Here is a 16,301-nt window from a genome sequence, read left to right as displayed (position 1 = left end):
TGACAGTGCTCACAGTATAAGGTTGTTATGCAAATTGAGTGATTTAATATTTACAAAGTACTTAGATTTGGTATGCAGCACTATGTGGTTGTAAATAAACAAAAGCAAATAAATCACTCCTTGAGGGGTTGGGAATATACTAAAGCATACATAGGAATGTGTATAAAGCAATAAAAATCCACTATTGTTTGCAGTGGTAGGTATTTTGCAGGTTAATTTGCTGTTTATTTTGTGTATTTTTCCCTAATAATGTGGTATTTTGGAGTTCTTGGATCCTGATGTTGTTCCAGAAACTTCTATTTCTACTTTTTCTCTTTTGAGTTTGCTACATATTGTAAAACCTGAATACGGCAGATGGTTTACAATGCCACATAAGAAGACGCTTTTCCAATCATGTTTTCATCAGGCAAACGGCCCTGCTGTGATGGGAATAAATGGTTATGGCATTCCTATGAAATTGATATTGTCTGTTCCAGAGGCTATAGAATTGAACAAACACTGGTCAGAATTATCCTTCATCTTTTCCAAATGTAAGGTCAAAATTAAGATAAATAAAGGAAGATTGTGTAGTTTTCTCTTTCCTTCTTGCCTCCAGTAGCCATCTAGAATTTGTAAGACAGAGGTACAGAATGTGTGTGTATGTGCTCAGTCCCATGTAATACAAAAGTACTTATTCACGCCCAAATACAGATTAAAAATGTAGGTGGCATATTTAAATAATTCATTAAGTTGCTCTTTCATTCATGTAAAAAAAGTAGGTAAATATGGCAACCATTTAGTTTAAGTTCTAGTTTCAGCAGAACAGTTAGCTTTGAAAAGGTCAAGACTACTGACCTAAAAGTATTCATAATCCTTCTGCAATTACCATAGTAATTTGTTCCATATGCCTATGAATTGTTTCTCAGAGTTGCTGGATTATCACCTACTGAGAAGTTCAAAAATATCTATTTGGTATTTTTTCCAGCTGAGAAGCAATTCTGCCTCAATCCCGAGTAGCACTGAATTCTATGCTGAAGTATGTCTTTTCAAATAATATCATCTTCAGTAGCAGTTAAGTATATCTATGATTGTCTAGCAAGATTGTTTAAGTACTCCTTCTGCTCTTAATACATCAGTCATGGGAAAGAGACCATTGGTTTTGGAGAGCTGTCACTTTCGAGTGTTTTTGGAAAAATCCATTAAGTGCCCAATTTTCATTAACTTCTTTGGCATGCTTAGAAATGTACATGATATTACAGAGAGAGAGAAAGGGCATGATGATTGATAGCAGTGAAATCCAATGTCCGGGTCCTTTATTTCTTCATTTAGTTATTGTTTAAACATTTCTGAAGCCCATTTTTATACGAGCAAAACAGAGTTCCTGCAAGCAAGCCAGTTTCTGGGTGATTCAAGCGTTCAGGTAATGCTGTGGGGTAGACTTTGGACCTCGGTGACTCACGAGAAGCGAGGAAGGTTCAGATCGCACAAAGGCAGGGCTGAGAGCCAGCTTGAAAATGAAAGAAACGACTTGAGCAAAACAACTTCCTTGGTAAGATCAGACTGCTCCTTCTCCGTGTAATTTCTTATTCTACCCAACAGCAAAAAGAAGAATAGAAAAGGAAAAGGGAAAAGAATAATCAAAACCAAACTAAAGTCAGAGACAATGAAAGCAGAAAGGTTCGGTCCTGAGCTTCCAGTCTCTCCCATTTTAGCTCCGGAAGTGTAATCCTTTAATTGAAGCTTTGCTCTGCTCCTGAGCATTCAACTGTTACTAACAGATTTCATGGAGTGTCTATTTTGGAAACAGGGTTGTTTTAGGCAAGTAGTGTCTTAAGTAAATTTGTGTTTTAATTGCAAGAAGGTAGAGTATGATTTGAGAGTACCCAAATTGGAAATGGTTTTTATTCCTTTTCAGGTGCATAAATAAATAAACAGCAATAATGAAAAACCTTTCTTAGAGTATGTAATGAACTGTGGTTGGAGAAGGATTTAAGAATGTGATTACTTTGGCTGTGGCAATGTAAGAGAAGAGCTGTGTTTATGTAGGGGATATGCCTTTCTGTGTGTACTTTTCTCATGTGTATATATTTATTTCATTGTTATTACAGGTATCAGAGTAAGAAAAAAGTATTTAATGAGAATAAACACTGATTTCAGCAATATAGTCATTCAACCTTATAAAGTATTAGTTATAATGAAAGCTTTTTCTCGGTCATGCTACCCTTTCTGCAAAGAGGAAGGGAGGCACTCTGCTTCTTTTCGAGTCATCACCTGCCTTTAACGGAAGGGTGATGGGCGGGGGGCGGGTGGTGGTGGGGAGTGTAAGGTGTGGGTGAGGGGTGAGTAGTGGGAGGGTGGGATTCTGGGCTAAACAGCACTTCTCCCACCACCGGGAGGGAGCTGCTGGAACAGCTGTAGTGAGTGATCAGCAAGCTTTGCCTGGGTCCTCATTTCTGTCGAGGCTAAGTGATGCCCTAGACTCCAACGGATTGAGTGGTGGGTCTCCTGCCCACCCTCAGGGCTGACCTAGGTTATGTTGCTCCCTGTGGATTCAAATATATTCAGGGAATGAGACTCTTCCTCAATGTAGATATTCAGGATGCAACACTTCTGCCAACTAATCCAGAGCCTTGAAACCTAAAACTCTAGCTCCTCTCTGCTCTTAAAACAGGTGGGGACTCTGTAATGGCCTATATGGGAAAAGAATCTAAAAAAAAAAAGAGTGGATACATGTATATGTATAACTGATTCACTGTGCTGTACACCTAAAACTAACACAACATTGTAAATCAGTTATACTCCAATAAAAATTAAAAACAAACAAACAGAAAACAGATGGGGAGAGCTGGTAAGAATTCAATTGCATATACCAGGAACTTTTCCATCTAACCTATGTATAAATATTCGAATGTGCAGGACTAGATAACCTGAGTTGTAACATTATAGCACTTGAGTGGGTGATGTCTGAGGTTGACTAGGCTCTTACTGTCAATCAACCGATCGTTGAAAGTCCTAGGAGGCTCTGAATATGGTCTTTACTTTGTGTAAAGCCCAATGGGACTCACAAAAAGGGAACTTCCCTTATTCCTTTACATTTTTTAATGAGTGGCTTATAATTTTTCACATAGCCTGATTGTGCACTTAGAGATCGACAGTTGCTGATGTTTGCAGTTCTTTTGAATCCTTTGGAGAGTCTTGATATTCACAAAAATTCCCATAGGCCACAGAAACTTCTGAACTTGGAAGAACTGGGTTTAAAAACTGGTTCTGCCCCTTACTGGCATCGTGACACCGCACAAGGTACATGTGCTCTTCAAACTCAGTTTCTTCATGGAAAATGCACCCGTTCGTACATGCTATATCTCCTTCCTGCACTGCAGACTCATCTTGCCTACTACCTGCTAGACATTCTCTTTAGGATATCCTGGTGATGCCTCAAACATTTGTCCCAAATGGAATTCCCTTACCTCTCCTTCCATTGACCCACCTAGACACCCAGGTGCTCAGTCTAGTAATAGGGACCTTCTTTTCCCTCCTTCTCCAGTCCCTTCACATTCAGTGAGTGGAAAGTTAATTTTGATTTTTCTTCCCATTATTTCTTGGCTTGCTCTCCTCTTCTCCATTTCTAATACCAGTACGCTAGTTGAGGTTATTATGACCATGTGCCTGAAATATGTAACAGATTCCTATCAGGCAGAGATGCCTTCCCCAGCTTTCATTTCCACCCCCTTCATTTTATATCTTACTCTCTGCTTGAGACACAGCTGTCATCCTGTCACTTTCTTCTTAATAGTCTTTCAGTGCATCTCTGTGAACTGAATCAAGGCCAAACTGAAAGTACATGGAACACGTGAGTGTACCCTAGTGTGTCTAATACTAGGTCGACGAGGCTCCGGCGATCGATACATTTTCTCTAAGGTTTCCTCATATTTAAGTTCAGGTTTTACATTTTTGGCAAAGATGCCACAAAGTGAGGTTGTGACCTTCTCAGCACATCAAATCAGAAGGGATTTGATGTCGGTCTGTTCCATTACTGAAAATGGTAACTTTGATCACTTGGTGAAGGTGATGTCTGTCAGGTTTCTCCACTGCAAAGTTACTGTATTTCTTTGTATTTAATAAAGATCTTACAGAGAAATAATTGGAGAGTATCTAGCTAGCTTGTTATTTAAAACACTGTTGGCACTAATTTTAGAATCCTTTGAAGATTCTTGCCTGAGACAGTTATTACTGTGGGGTTTGCCAAATACTAGTTGGAAATTTACAGTAAGGAAAATTTTACTCTATTCATTTATTCATCCATTCACTCATTATTTATATTAGTATGGGCAAAGGAACTCATTTTATTCCATGGCTTATAATGTGTCACAATCATTTTTTTTGTTGTCCAGTTTTCCCAGATTTGGCCTTTGGGAGTCCCCTTCAAGTTGGCTCCTGTATCTTTTTAGAATTTCTCTTTAAAACACTTTGATATTTTCTGGCACCGCAAGTCATTTTAGGCTCATCTTGCACTTTTCCTGCCTCATTCCTGCAATCAGCTGTTTCTCCAAGGACTAGTAGTTTTCTTTTATTGGAGCATGGTGTTTAGAAACCAAGATTTGGGCAGTGAATGGGCTCATTGGTACTGGGGTATCACAGTACCTGACCAACACTCTTGAAAATTGTCAAGGTTGTGAAAAACAAAGACAGACTGAGGACCTGTTCCAGATTAAAGGAGACTAAGGGAAACATGACAACTAAAGGCAAAGTGTGATTTTTGGTTGGATCCTGAACCAAAAAGAACATTAGGGGGGCAATTGGAGAAATTTGAGTAAGTTCTATAAATTAAATAATACTGTGTATTATACTATAGCCTTATACATATTTATCTTCCTGTAATGGTCAACTCAAAATAACATGACCATTCACATTATTATTGATTTAAAAAATATGTATATGTATAGCTGATTCACTTTGTTATAAAGCAGAAACTAACAAACTATTATAAAGCAATTATACTCCAATAAAGTTGTTAAAAAAGAATAACTCAAAAAAAAAAGAATAATTTAGATCTCTGCAATTGAAGAAACTGATCTAAATTAGGGACAGGATATTCAGAAGAGAAATAAAATTATACTTGGTGTTCTAACTATATCATTTAGGATTTTTGAAAGAAATGATCATGTATACCACAAATTATCTAATTAATCTCCCTTTGATGAACATTTACATTGTTTCAAATTTCCCCAGCTGTTGTGTAAGTCTGTATTAACATATTTCTACATACATTTTCAAACATTTGAAAATCTCCTTGGTATACATTTCTTGAAGGTTGGTTAAATAATTTATGGTACAGCCATAAGCAATATGAAGTCATTAAAAATTATGATATAGATCAGCAAACTATAGCCTATGGGCCAGATCATCCTTGCTTATTCATTTACATATTGTCTAAGGCTACTTGCATGCTACAGAGCAAGGACAGAGTTGAGTAACTGCAACAGGGACCATATGGCTCACAAAGCCCAAATATTTACTATTGGTCCTTTGCAGCAAAAGTTTCCCAACCCTGATATGGATTATTACATGCAGAATGACAATATTCTGTGAAAAAGACACATTTTATTACATATATTATTATAGATCTGTATATATATAATTTTTTCATTTTTTAAAAATTTAAGTGTAGTTGATTTACAATATTATATTTGTTTCAGGTGTACAATATAGTGATTCAGTATTTTTTTAAACATCTTTATTGGAGTATAATTGCTTTACAGTGGTGTGTTAGTTTCTGCTTTATAACAAAGTGAATCAGCTATACATATCCATATATCCCCATATCTCCTCCCTCTTGCATCAAGTTATTACAGAATAATGGCTATAATTCCCTGTGCTGTACGATATAACCTTGTTGCTTATTTTTTTTACACATAGTAGTTTGTATCCTTTAATCCCATACCCCTATCTTGCCCTCCCCCCTTCCCTCTCTCCACTGGTATCCACTAGTTTGTTTTCTGTATCTGTAAGTCTGTTTCTATTTTGCCATACGCATTCCTTTTTTACGTTTTTTAGATTTCACATATAAGGTATAACATACAGTATTCGTCTTTCTCTGTCTGACTTATTTCACTGAGCATAATACTCTGTAGGTCCAACCACCTTCGGCAAATAGCATAATTTCATTCTTTTTTATGGCAGAGTAATATTCCACTACACACACACATGTGCGTGCTCATGTGCATCTTCTTTATCCATTTGTCTATTGATGGACACTTGAGTTACTTCTATATCTTGGCTATTGTAAATAGTGCTGCTATGAACATTGGGGTGTGTGTATCTTTTTGAGTTAGTGTTTTCATTTTCTTTGGATATATACCAAGGAATGGAATTGCTGGATCATATGGTAGTTCTATTTTTAGTTTTTTGAGGAACCTCCATACTATTCACATAGTGGCTACACCAACTGACATTCCCACTAACAGTGTACCAGGGTTCCGTTTTCTCCACATCCTTTCCAATATTTGTTATTTGGAGACTTTTTGCTTATAGCCACTCTGAAAACGTGTGAGGTGATATCTTATTGTTATTTTGATTTGCATTTCTCTAATAATTAGTGATGGTGAGCATTTTTCAAGTGCCTGTTAGTTATCTATATGTCTTCCTTGGAAAAATATCTATTCAGGTCTTCTGCCCATTTTTAACTGGGTTGTTTGTTTTTTTGATACCAAGGTGTATGAGCTGTTTATATATTTTAGATATTAACCCCTTGATGGTCATATCATTTGCAAATATGTTCTCCCATTCATTAGGTTGTCTTTTTGTTTTGTCGATGGTTTCCTTTGCTGTGCAGAAGCTTTTAAGTTTAATTAGTTCCCATTTGTTTATTTTTGCTTTTATTTCTTTTGCCTTGGGTGACAGATCCAAAGAAATATTGTGTGATTTATGTCAAAGAATGTTCTACCTATGTTCTCTCATTGGAGTTTTATGGTTTCAGTCTTACATTTAGATCTTTAGTCCATTTTGGGTTTATTTTTGTACATGCTGTGAGGAAATTTTCTAATCTCATTCTTTTATGTGGAGCTGTTCAGTTTTTCCAGCACTATTTATTGAAGAGACTGTATTTTCTCCATTGTATATTCTTGCCTCTTTTGTTGTAGATTAATTGACCATAGGTATATTGGTTTATTTCTGGGCTCTCTATTCTGTTCCATTGATCTATGTGTCTGTTTTTGTGCAATACCATGCTGTTTTGATTATTGCAGCTTTGTAGTATAGTCTAAAGTTGGGCACATGGAACTTACAGCTTTTTTATATTTCTCAAGATTGTTGGGCAATTCAGGGTCTTTTGTGGTTCCATATAAATTTTAGCATTATTTGTTCTAGTTCTGTGAAAAATATCCTGGGTATTTTGGTAAGGATTGTTTACATCTGAAGATTGCTTTGGGTAATATGGACATTTTAACAATATTAATTCTTCCAATCCAAAAATATGGGATAATTTCCATTTCTTTGTGTCAACTTCAATTTCCTTCATCAGTGTTTTATAGTTTTCAGAGTATAGGTCTTTCACCTCTTTGGTTAAGTTTATTCCTTGAAAGTACCTAGGAATTTATTCTTTTTGATGTAATTTTAAATGGGATTTTTTGTTTTTGTTGTTCTTCCCCTCCTACCTGATTCCATGTGCATCTTTCCTACAGCTTTGATTTTACAGGAGTCTTTCATCCAATTTCCAGTTCATTTTCAGTAAGAATTATTCCACATGTAGATGTATTTTTAATATATTTATGTCTGGGGAGTGAGTTTCACATCCTCCTATTCTGGCCATCTTGATTGCTCTCCTATATATATATAATTTAAATCAAAAATCCTATTAATTTAAAATTAGTTATGGACAGAGAGACTCTGCAAGGTTGTTCACCAAAGTTCATAAGTAGGTCCTTTTTTTGGTACATTTTTATTTATAATTTTATGTATACTTTGTGCTTTCTTAAAAGGGTTGTATGAATTCTGTTTTCTCATTTTTACTTCAAGATAACTACTCAAACCACACTCTTCAGTCTTCTGCACCCAAAATTGTAGTGAAGCGAGAGCACAGTGATCACAAGAGACTTTGAATGACACTTAATTTTTAAGTAGGGCAACCACTCACTGTAGTTTGCCTGGAACAGTGCTATTTTATGGCTACTGGGACTACAGTGTCATTGTAGCCACATTTTTCTCTTAACTCTGTAGTAGTTCTTCCCAGCCTCTTAAGCTGCTGTTCATCTTTTATGTGTCCTTTAAGTGTTTCGGTACCTCTGGGTTCTGCCACTGGCCTGGTCCCTTCTTACTCCGATCAGTCTCCCAGGAACTCCCCAGAACTCTCCCAACTCCCATAGTTTAGTTTACATCTATACACTGATACCTCCTAAATGTGTACCTTTAACTTCCAAACCAGTGCTTTCTGGACATTTTTAAGATATTTCAAATCTAATTTAATCCAGTGCCATCCTTGACCCTTCCTTTCCCCTCCACTTGCATTTCTTCAATCAACAAAAATCCCTGGCAATTTAACCTCCTAAATATTTCACACATTGGTCTCCAGTTTTTACTATTACTGTCCTAATTCAGATTTTCTTTTTTTTCGATACACGGGCCTCTCACTGTTGTGGCCTCTCCTGTTGCGGAGCACAGGCTCCGGACGCGCAGGCCCAGCGGCCGTGGCTCACGGGCCCAGCCGCTCTGCAGCACGTGGGACCTTCCCAGACCGGGGCACGAACCCGTGTCTCCTGCATCGGCAGGCGGACTCTCAACCACTGTGCCACCAGGGAAGCCCTCAGATTTTCTTATCCTTGCCTCTTTCACTGAACGCCTTCAGTTACCTACCAAACCTCAGCAAGAAAAATCAGTCTTAAATGCCAACCTGAACATAATATAGAGTGCCTGAGTCACTCTTTTTCTTAAATCACTTCAGGAGACTTCCCATTGCCTAGTGACATTTTTTAAAGTGTGGACCATGTACAATCTACATCAGACCCTCCTGGGTTATATATTAAAAAGGCAAATTAAAAAAAAATTGAAGCCCGAAGTCTGGGGTCCATTACAAAGTTACTGGATCAGAATTTATAGGTGATCGAACCCGAGAAATTTCTGTTCTTACCACCACCAGATGACTTTTATGTGCTTTCATGTCTGAGAACTACTGCTGTCCTAGGCCTATATCAAGACACTTCTATCCAAGGTGTTTATGAGACAGTCCAAGACCTTCATGGTCCAGTTCCTATTAACTTCTCTAGTCTTATTTCTTGCCATTTCCTAACTAAAATTTCACATTCTACTAATGTAAATTCCTGTATCTTCCTGCTTCTACCTTACTGTTCAACTTCTGTGTATATTTACCATTCCCTGTGACTGAAATACCTCTTTCCCCTTACTTCTCCTGGCCCACTCATAAGTAAATGTCAAGCCCTCACTTGGGTATCTGTGCTGCAAGTCTTCCTGGCATCTCAGGATGGACTGTGCACCAGACAGCTCTGTCTCCGCAATGCACTGTTACTGGGCTTTGTCATTGCGCCTGGTGCATAGTTCATCCTTAACAATGGTTTGGCAAATTAAGTTAATAATAGAGTTCTGTGAAGCCCCTTAGAGTATATGGATTCTATCCACTGTCTTTTGTTGTGTGACAGATCACCACAAAATTTCGTGGCTTAAAATCACCACTGCTTATTTAGCTCATAAGTCCGTGCAGTTTGGTCTGCAATCAGCTAGGTAGTGCAGTTTGGTCTGCAGTCAGCTAGGTAGTTAACTGGGGTTACTCCTGCGTCTGCGGGGAGCTGCTGGTCAGCTAGGTGGCTCTGCTGCTAGGATTGGCTTTTTGTTGGCTGGAGCAATGGCAATTGCTGTACCATGATCTCCTCAGTGGGTAGAAGGCTCGATCAGCCAGGATTGGGGCTTGTTCAAATGGAGGTGGCAGGTTCTGAGGGAGAGATAGAGAGAGGTTTATTCTCAGAACTGGGAAAATATCATTTCTGCCGCTTTCTGTTAGCCAAAGCAAGTTAAACACCAGGTCAAATTTGAGGGCGAGCAAATAGACTACATTTATTGATTGGAGACACTGCAAAGTATTATGGCCATTTTTGCAATCTATTCCATGGGTCTATGTATATGAATTGATAAATATCTTTTACAATGTAACTATAAACTGGATTATAATTTTCTCTCACTGTCACTGCTCTTGCCTTTTCAATACCCTTATTTCTTTAATCTTCAAACCATTTTATAGCCAAATGTTGATGCTTCTTTTCCAGTTCTGTCACCTAGTTCTTCTTCAGTTAGCCTCTTCCGGAGTACCATTTGCATCTATTCATGAACAGTATAAATAAGCATGTACCATTTAGTTAATTACTTGGATTTGGTTTAAGTCTTAAAATGAAGCCAACATTCCCCAACACAGCAAACAACAGACTCTAAGTATAAAAATGGACATGGCTGCCAGTAAGAAAACATACCATTCCCGTATCCTTGAATGTATCTTGAATCCTTTCATTTTTAGCTTTACTGCCTTAAAAAATTGACAATAGCCAGCTTTCGTTCTGCCATATCAGCTGACATATTTTCTGTTTTGAAAGGGATATTCATCTTTCTGCCTACTGGAGGGTCCCTTCACTGCTAAAAAGAGCTTTCTTTAAAGGGCAGAGCCATCTAAGGTCAAGTCCGTTGGCCTGCGTACTGGTAAGGACAGTTACGCTTTGAATTAGAGCTCGTGCTTTGAACCCTAGCATTCATCATTAGAGTCTGCACCTTCCTTTCCCGATTTGCATGGTTCGTCTGGGAATTTTAACCTCCTTGGCATTTTATTCCCTCCCCAGACCTTAGAAGGAAATGTAGCAATATCGAACATTTCCAAATAACCTAAGGGAACAGCATGGAAATTATCAAGCAGGCTTTTCAGTTTTCTACCATAGGGACTTTTTTTTTTTTTTTTTTGGCCTTAATGCTTCTCTAATTTTCCTCCTCATGGATTCTGAATTAAACTCTCAACAATCCTTGATATTTTATTCTTAACACAAAAACGGATTTTATGCAAGCACTTGGGAACTGGACAATTCTGCTTCCGAAAAGCAACAGAATTTCTTTCTTATTTTTGAGGGCACCTCGGTCACCAGAGTTTCCCGGTTCTTGGTCTCATCAAAGCTTAGCATCCAAGCCTATCATTCACTGAGGGGAAAAGGTCCTAGAATTTGCTTTGTGACCTGGGATCTATGGGATGTAAGTGTGTGTTACAAAACTTAATGCATAAAGCTGCTACTTTTGATACAGTCTGGTTCATGGAGAGATGGGATTTAGCTACCTGTAATGAGAATTTGATGTGACTGGAAATTGAACAGAAGCATCTTTTTATTGAAGGTGCTGAGCTTTATAACAATCATTCAGTGGCAGAAGTTATTATTTTTCATATTACTTTTCAACTATAAAACCTTTCAGGGCCTCATCAAAAAATTCCTCTCCTTGTTCAAGCAACAAAAAACTTGGTACCTTTTTCTTTACAACCACATAAAGCAAAACAATGCAGTAAAACCCCTCCCCCACCACCCCTTTAAAGATCTGTCTCAGTTTTTCTCTGAGTTAAAGATCCTTTTTTTCTTTCTAGGTCAGAACTGTCCTCTCATGAAATCTTATTTTCCTCTTTTTCCCCCCGTGAGAATCTCAAGGAGAAAAAAAGAGAGAGCAAGAAAGAGAGAAAAGAGAGAGAAAAAACAAATCTAGACAGGATGCTGGAGACTTGAAATGTACATAGAAACTTCTTTGAAAAAATATTTTTTATCCTTTAGTTAGAATCTTTCATACAGTGTGTGCATAAAAAACATGTCAGTCTTTCAGCTCTTTAGAAGATCAGTACCATAAGAATCTCAAATTAGATATTTGAATTAAAGTTAGGGGAAAAGCATTCTCTTACTTGCTCCATTCACAAATCAACTTTAGAAACTTGAACAAGTCATATAGTTATTCTCCTTCAGTTTTTCTGTTTATAAAATGGTATCTATTCAAGTGAAATAATTTTGTGAATTGGTTTCTGAAGTATATTTTCATCAATTCTCTTTTTTGAGCAGTACTCTACTATATTCTTCCCCACCAGAAAATATATCTAGAGAAATTAGTGAGTAGAGAATATTTTTAATTTTTGGTCTTCTAGCAGATCTGATAAAAAATAGTTTAAGTTCTCATCTCCTGTATATTTGCGAGTTATATCATTAGTGAGCTTAGCTCTAACATATATATTCTGTAAATTTAAGTATGGTCTCATGAAATATTTTTCTCTGAAATTTATAATGCTGGTTCGGCAACCATTCCCTGGAGAACAACAAGTGATATTCAAAAGGTAGTTTTCACCAAAATGACAGCACCCAAAGTAAGGGTTTTATCAACTGGGGTGAGAATGATTTTTTAAAATCAATACTGGCATTTATGAGCTTTCAGGATTAAGAAGTATCTTAAATTCCATAGACAGGCTGCTTGCCTTGTTGTGCTCCTGCAGCCTCAGAGCGGAAGAAGGGAGGACCAGGTCAGGGCTGTCATTCTCGTGGGGGGCTAGGCGTGCTTGGAAGAGACACGTGGCTGGAGCAGGGGAGGGTTTCAGAAGATGTCTTTCAAAGGACAGGCTTCTGGTGTTGAGGATTAGATCTTGCCGGAACACTTCACTTCTGTGGTGATCTCAGTAGAGACAACGTTGCTTGATAAACCCCCGTTCTGGGAAAGTATAGGAGACCTATTTGATTACTTGTACTTCATGCTGCTTATCTGATGTGAGTGGACGAGGCTCTACAGAGTCCATACCCAGAACACTATTCAGACCAGGCACATCTGATGGACAGAATTACAGCCGCCCTAATCCTACTGTAGAGTTTTCAAGTGTATAAAAGCCTTGTCCGTGGATTAAATGTAAATAAATAACTCAAAGCTTTTTAAACACGTAATAGGAGGAAGAAGAGCAAGCAATAATAAAGGGTAATTCAGTAGCTTTCTTCCCTCATTATTTTTAGTGTCCTCTTGGCAAAATGTTCAGTTTACGTGCTAAGAGTTTAAAGCATCTCAATGCCATGTCTAGGTAAAGTAGTGCCGTCATTAATATATGAGTATTGAGTTGTCATGGGTTTGTCTGTAAAAGACTACGATTATAAGATTAAATATGTGTAGAAGTACAGGCAACACTCTAGAATTAAATCACAATATTGATAAGACAGACACATATGATTTTACTATTTGCTAGTCTACTGCTGTATTGAAGCATTAAAAGTTGCTTTTAACAAGACATCCTTGCTGTTCTATGCTTTTGAATATTATACACAATTATCCATAAAAATGAGAGGTAAATCCTCCACTTTAATCTTGGTTCATTAAATACAAAGCAGACATTCAAAACTAACATGAAAAAAGTATTCCCCTCAAGCCACAAAAATGAAACAAAAACACACAAGAGTGAAATAAAATTGTAGCCTCACAACCATTCTCAGATACCTGAGGTTCTCAGCTTTTAACACACGCACTGTCATTGCATCATTCCATTAGTCCATATTCATTCCTTTTTATCACACTTATTGCAGACGGCTTTGCTTATTGTCAACTAAAAATGAGAAGCATTGTCACAACTTCAGGTGCATTAGCCCTTCGGGTAACATAACAATTGGGAGAATCCCAGAGCCACATCACCTGGAATCATTGTGGTCTGGATGTTACTAGCATTCTCAGCCTCCAGGTCTCCTGGCCTTTGGGCCACGTGGAAAAGCTGGGCTTCTCAGCTCCTTGCAGATGTGCACCTCTGGATAATGAGCTATGAGAATTGATAGTGTCAGTTCCAGCCTGAGGCTGTGAAAACTCCCTTGTGATCCTCTAGTCTGTCTTCACCTGCCAGGAAGTCAAGAAGGAGACTTGGTCCTGATGAAGCTTCAAGGAGGTGAGACCTCCTTTAGCCCAGGTCCCTAGTTCCTACCTAGAGCAATTCTTTCCCACTTCCCGACACCCATTGAATATATAGGAGAGGGAGGAAATAAACCTTTCTTATGTTAAGCCACTGAGATTCCCAGGGAAATTTGTTAACAGGAGCACAACCTAGCCTACCCTAAATAGTTCCTACAGGTTGAATAATTTCCTTAACTTTAGGCTTCATATTTAGGTGTATCAGTAATTGTTTCTAAAAGAAGTCCTACTTCCTCCTTAACTTTCAGTTTTCATCTTTCTTCTTTCCTTATTTTCTGCTGCCAAAAGCAAATTGTGGTCAGTGTCTTATTTGGGCCAGGGTGATGAAACCTGGAAGATAGTGAGGGTGTAAAGAAAAGGGGGCAGGACAGATAAATACCATGAATCCAGAGGACGGAGCAGAGTCAGTCTAACTATCAAGGCACAGCAAGCAAAAGGGGCAACAAGTGACCGGAATATACGGGCTGGGCTCGGAATTTGGGGGTCAAGGTTGTGAAGAGGGCTCAGACAGAGGAATGAGGCCATGCTGTGGGCCCGTCCAGAGTTTTGAGATGGCAGGGAGGGGGGAGAATTCAGAATGAAAGGCTATGACCAGTGCGTAGGATTGAAAAGGGCAAATATGGCTGCCTTGGTTGGTACCGTGGATGTGAGGCCAGGACCTGCCAAGGAAGCAGAGCCTCAGATGCAGAGGAACTGGGCAGTGAGGCCAAACCCAGCCCTGGACAACCGTGCCTCAAATGCAGGGCTGAGAAACAAGATTGCCTTTTTGTCTCCAAATTGCTTGTTTGGCGTTCCTTGTGGCTCTGGGGCCAGGGCCAGAACCTAGAAGGGGAAGGAGGGGGCTGAGCCCACAGATGAGACAAGAATCTCTGCAAGAACAGACATTAGAGATCACCACAGTGGGGAACCCTACCATTTCTGATGGACCTATTTTGGGGCTCTCAGTTCCATTTTTTATTTTGTATGGAACTTAAGTTATATCAATTCCATCTTATATTTCATCACGGTCAGTCCCTGTTACTACCTGTATAGTTTTTTTTTACCATTTATCAGATACCTACAAGGACTCTTCACAATTTGGGGGTTTATATTTACTGTGACCACATCTATCACAGATTTTATGATGTCGTGTGGAACGTTAAGAAGGTCCCTTGGAGCGTGTGTCTGTCCTCCTGAGTGTCTACCCTGTTCTGCCACTGACAGCTGCCCATGTGACACCAGTGGGTCATGTGACCTCCCTGGCTGTTTCTTCCTCTGTGGAGGCAGTGGGTCTGTGTGTTTGTGGGAGGTGGTAGGCGTGGGTGGCCTTTGATGAACATCAGTGCCTTTGTGTCTCTTCAGTTCTCTGCAGTCATCCTCTGTGGTGAGTCTGCCTTTCACAGAAGTTCCATTTCTGGGAACTAAAGGAACTCGACACGCTCCCCCTCTTCGCCTCTTCTCGGCGTTGATCTGAACATCCAAACCTTAATTCAGCTCCGACTCCTATCCCTTCTTGATTTTCTTCTCTCCACAACTCTTTCTCCATGTTTCCCGTCAGCAGCCCTCCCCTGGCAAACTGCCAGCCTCCCTGCAGCTGTGTCAGCGCTCTGAGTGCTTAAGGAGATGTTCCCCCTGCACAGGCGAACCTCTCCAGGCAGCCTCTTTGAGAGCCTCTCCCGGGCTGAGCAGCTGTGTGGAAACCTGACATGGGCTGTGATGCTGCAGCAGGCTGGTTGCTGGCCCCCGGTGACCAGCCTTGTGTGGTATCGGTTTTGATGCATCACAGAAGGAGAAGAAAGAGCCCCTTCCAGCCCTGCATCTTCTCTCTTCTCCTGCCTGAATATATGGGGAGAGAGCGCGCAGGTTTCCCAGGTATCAGCTTAGATGATCGAAACTGCAATCGATAATTTCCCCTGCAATCTGTGCACCTCTTCAGGCCTTTCCCTTCTTGCCCTACCTGCTCAGCTCATCCTTCTGAGTCAGAGTGGAAATAAAACTGCCTTAGGTGATATAAAACATCTTTTCACCAGATAGCACATCAGCGGGAAATCTCCACATGCCTATCCTGCCTTCTTGTCAAAGTTAATTTATCCCAGACTGAGCTAATGGTCTTTCTCCCTGTGACCCTGGAAGCCTTTCCTTCCCCTGTGACCCCAGTTTGGTTGTACCAGCTTTCTTCCCAGTCTCCAAGTCTTGAGTTCTTTTTTTTTTTTTTTTAATACTTCTTTCCTCTTTATCCCTTACACCTAGTCAGACATTAAGTTCTTTCACCTTTTCCCCCAATTGTCTCCAATATTTGCCCTTTTTTTTCTATTTCAGTTACCATAAATCTCAGCTACATCCTCATTTCAAAAGCAGTAACTATTTTTCTCCAGTCACATACATGCTGGAGTCAGGGACCCCAGCAG

General features: G+C 39.2%; 1 protein-coding gene across 9 annotated transcripts in view; it reads left to right on the top strand.

The window, feature by feature from the left end:
* Nucleotides 1-16,301, top strand: part of INPP4B (inositol polyphosphate-4-phosphatase type II B) — a 725,833-nt gene that overhangs the window by 228,216 nt on the left and 481,316 nt on the right. For 5 of the 9 annotated variants that reach the window (XM_033402505.2, XM_049709524.1, XM_049709523.1 and 2 more), the window contains exon 1: nucleotides 1,439-1,528. The exons of 1 other annotated variant lie outside the window; for it this stretch is intronic. The gene's annotated coding sequence lies outside the window, so the exon portion shown is untranslated. Of the gene's footprint in view, nucleotides 1-1,437; nucleotides 1,529-16,301 lie in introns of those variants that run through there. 3 more of the 9 variants (XM_004263595.3, XM_049709522.1, XM_049709526.1) reach the window with 2 other exon arrangements.

The sequence above is a fragment of the Orcinus orca genome, chromosome 4, assembly GCF_937001465.1.
Source record: "Orcinus orca chromosome 4, mOrcOrc1.1, whole genome shotgun sequence".
NCBI lineage: Eukaryota > Metazoa > Chordata > Mammalia > Artiodactyla > Delphinidae > Orcinus > Orcinus orca.
This window is presented reverse-complemented; position numbering and strand designations above follow the sequence as displayed.